Here is a 4,447-nt window from a genome sequence, read left to right on the forward strand (position 1 = left end):
CCAAGCCCCCTGCCTCCACTTGTCTCTCTCAAGCACCCGAATCTTCCCCACCGCATGCAGAATGTCACTCACCACCACCTGGACAGGAAGGATTTTATGCCGAATGGAGACCTGACACCGTGCATTCCACGTGAAATAACGGACCACTAGGCTGACTAAAAAAAGTGTATCCAAACAAAAACCCCTCCAGCATTGAATGCTCCGTACACCCACTCGGCATAACTCAGCCTAGAGAGGAAAGGAACACCGAGGCCCCGCCCCACCTGTTTATATACCTCTATGTTAAAGGGGCAATGAAGCAGAAAATGGTCCATGGTCTCCACCGTACCCGCACACTCCTCTCGCGGACAACCACGTTCCGACTCACTGCCGTGTTTCAAATTGCCCCCAACATAGAGCTTCCCATGGAAGCACATCCAGGCTAGATCCCTGAATTTAAGTGGCACCCTGTCCATATTAATCAATCTTAACCCTTCCCTCAAAATTGGGCCTGGGCAATCCCTTTAAGGCCAGTGGGCCATGAAAGGCTTCGCTCAAGATACGGCTCATAAGGACTTTCCTCGGAGCAGACTTGAGATCTTCAGCCCACAATCGCCACTGCCGCAATAATTTCAGGCACGGCGCAACATAGGCTGGGAGCTGACCACGATGACCCCTAAGACTCTTCACTTGGCCACCTTCTTCCCAAAGTCGCAGAAAAGGCCTAAACCAAGATCTAAAAATGCCTGCCCATCCAGGAGGTTCCGCTGCAAGCATATTACCTGCTCACTGCTGCTCTCTCTCCTTGTGCAGGGTGACTGGTCTTGTCTCCGCCCCCCTCCTGCAATAAAGACCAATCACTGCTGCTCACAAAGTGGAATTGTATACTTTTTGTGGCTATTGGGGGATATATTTAAGTTAACCTGAACCCTGGGCTCTCAAATTGAAGTGTTGCTCAGCCAGAGTGGGTAACTTCCTGTCCTAACTTTCACCAGACAGGAAGTGATGGAAAAATCAGCAGGACAACCTTTCTCTACTCTTAAAGAAAAGCGTCTCAACTGTGTTGCTATTGGAGATCTTCCCTCACTTCCTGTCTGGTGAAGCCGTGGTCCTAAGGACCTTCTTGCTTTTAACCCTCGCTCTATCCAGAACGAAGACATTTTTTGGAAGGTTGTACACTTTGCCTTGTAATGCAAACAATGGGCGTGACCTCCCTAATGTGGGAACACCAGCGGCTTGTCCATGTAAATCTGCAGGCCGGGTGTCCCCCAATCTATGACGGGGGTGGGGGGCAGGGGGGCATTTAAACTGCTGGAAGTGTCATTCGTGTGCCCAGGCCCGTCACACCTGAACACGCACATGCATCTTTATGTAAGCGGTGCACATTGCAGGGACCTTGTGTTGTCTTTCCCGTCTTATCAGGCTTCGGTACATTGTATACAAGGTGAAAATGCAGGTATTGACCTCGCCCAGGACTATAAAATAATCCACCGGCTCCCATATGGAAATCCAGAGCTAAAAATAGCCGGAGTACAAGTACCATCTCGCTTTCACCTTCCCGGTGTGTCAGGATTTATGTATTCGTGGAGGGGTGGGGTTACATCACCACGACTTATGAAATCCGGAACTGGATACAATCAATCCAACCCGAGCAACATACGAGAGTAGGGCATTGAAAGGAGGAAACCGATATCGGCCGGCGGATTTCAGCTTTTGTTTAAAACTCCCAAAAAGTTGGAAAAACACACACACTGTATTGCCAAAAGTATTGGGACGCCTGACTTTACACACACATGAACTTTGCTGTATAATGTATTGCTGGGATTTGTAGTCCTCTATAGCTGGCGGTATTATTCTGCATTGTTATATAATGCATTGCTGTGATTTGTAGTCCTCTATAGCTGACCGTATTATTCTGCATTGCTATATAATGGATTGCTGAGATTTCTAGCCATCTATAGCTGGCGGTATTATTCTGCATTGCTGTATAATGCATTGTTTGGATTTGTAGTCCTCTATAGCTGACGGTATTATTCTGCATTGCTATATAATGTATTGCTGGGATTTGTAGTCCTCGATAGTTGACGATATTCCGCATTGCTGTATAATGTATTGCTGGGATTTGTAGTCCTCTATAGCTGACAGTATTTTCCTGTTTAAAGTATTGCTGGAGTTTTTAGTCCTCCATAGTTGACGATATTCTGCATTGCTGTATAATGCATTGCTGGGATTTGTAGTCCTCTATAGCTGACGGTATTATTCTGCATTGCTTTATAATGTTTTGCTGTACATGTTAATGTGCAGTGTGGATGACAGACCCATTTTAATGACCGTAATGTGCCAAATGGTTGGCAGGAATTCTATTCCTGAACACACAAGTGTCAGGATGTGCAGAAAAAAAGGCACGATTGCTGTTAGGGCTCGTCCACACCAGCCCCAGCGCTTTCCGGCCCGAACGCACTGGATCACATCCCGGCCGGCTCACTTTGTTATGGGGCGTGGGCGATGCATTGAAGGCAGTGGCACCACAGCCACGCCCTCCGGCTGCAGTGCGATCGCCCACACTGGAATGCGCGGCACATCAATGCCTGCATTCTGGTCCGGTGCGGTCAGAAAAAAATAGTGCAAGCAGCATTTTTCTTGACCGGCCCGAAAAGCAGGCACTGATGTGCAGGGCCGGCCTTAGGCCTTCAGGCGCCCTGTGCGAGAAAGCTTTACAGCGCCCCTCAGTGACCACACCCCTCAGTGGCCACACCCTTTAGTGGCCACACCCCAGTAACCACACCCATTTATCACCCATATTTTTGGTAAAATATAAAAAGACGGGGTCACGTCGGGTAAATAGACACCAAACATGTCATGCTTTAAAATTGCGCGCACCCACAAAATCGCAAAAAATGACCATGTCCAAAATTGACCATAGGTGACGCTTTAAAAGCTTTTACCGCTCATCAGTTTAGTGTTATCAGTGATTGTTAGCCCTACAATTATTGCTCTCATTCCGACGTTCGCGGTGATATGTAACATGTGCGGCGTAATGGATGAAATCGTCGTTTTCACACGTATGCGCACCCAACGCCTGTTTGCATGCGTGTAAGTATGTATGTATGTATGGGGGGACTTTAAAAAAAATGTAATTCTTCTTCTTTTTTTATTTGTAACTTTACATTTTTTTGGGGGGGAAACATATTTTGCGCTCACATAAGGGGGTTTTCTAACCCCCCTATGTGATAGCAATAAAGTGACCGGTCCTCTTTATGGAGACATCAGGGGTCACCTAGGACCCCCCTGAAGAAGCTGATGAAGCAAAGATCTGCTTCATCTGCTTCTCTGCAGCGTAGAGGGGAGAGGGGACCGGAGGGAGCTCGTGTACCGACCTCCCTCTGATCCCCTGTGACAGAGGCCATATGCTGGTCCCGGGCTCGCACTGACATATCGGATGGCCAGCGCCCAGCGGTGAGGGGGAGAGAAGCCGCCCCCAGGATGAGCTGTGTCGGCCGCACGGCGCCCTTGTTGCCATGGCGCCCTGTGCGGCCGCACTGCTCGCACACCCCTAAGGCCGGCCCTGCTGATGTGTAATGGCATCTACAACGTAATGTATTATTGCAATATTCTGTTCTGTAAGCAACGCCTTATTTTCTGGCAGTGCCCCTCCTGAGACTAGACTCTGGATCCCCCCCTGTCGGGGTCCTTCCTGGAATTCAGTCATGTCATAAGAGAAATGGAGGCTGACTGCTGACCTCTCCGTTAGAAAATGCCAACTGGCTGTCATGCTGGTCCTCTGGCTTCATTATAAAGTCCGAGCTTTTCTCTGACTTGTGTGTTCTGGTTCATTGCGGCCTGCAGATGCACGGTGACAACCATACTGGAACATATACAGTATGTGTACATTAAATATCCTGACATGTATGTATGTGTGTATTACATGGCCTGGAACATATGCAGTATGTGTACATTAAATATCCTGACATATATGTATGTGTGCATTACATGGCCTGGAACATATGCAGTATGTGTACATTAAATATCCTGACATATATGTATGTGTGCATTACATGGCCTGGAACATATGCAGTATGTGTACATTAAATATCCTGACATATATGTATGTGTGCATTACATGGCCTGGAACATATGCAGTATGTGTACATTGCAGATCCTGAGCGCTTACTGTGTGGATTCACCTTTTTGGTGATGGTGACTCGGTAAGCAGAGATACGAGGGGAAAAGATCACAACACCGGAGCCTGAAGCATCAAAAATCAGTCCACAGTGACGAATCCCTTTTATGTCCATCATGACAGGTTCTCTTTGCAGATGAAAGGGATTATCATATATGAGACGTCATCTGACAGCGGAGTACAGACCTCCTTGTGTCTTTCATCCTGAAAGGAAAGTCTGCGGGGGGTCCAATCACACAGGCAGAGAAATTCTATAAGAAGTTGTCTAGGCATGTTAAAGAGACTGAC

General features: G+C 47.7%; 1 protein-coding gene across 4 annotated transcripts in view; it reads left to right on the plus strand.

Moving 5' to 3' along the window:
• Positions 1-4,447, plus strand: part of BAIAP2 (BAI1 associated protein 2) — a 114,183-nt gene that overhangs the window by 45,421 nt on the left and 64,315 nt on the right. The window lies entirely within an intron of this gene.

Source organism: Nanorana parkeri, unplaced genomic scaffold (assembly GCF_000935625.1).
Source record: "Nanorana parkeri isolate BGI_ZX_2015 unplaced genomic scaffold, ASM93562v1 scaffold954, whole genome shotgun sequence".
Lineage (NCBI taxonomy): Eukaryota > Metazoa > Chordata > Amphibia > Anura > Dicroglossidae > Nanorana > Nanorana parkeri.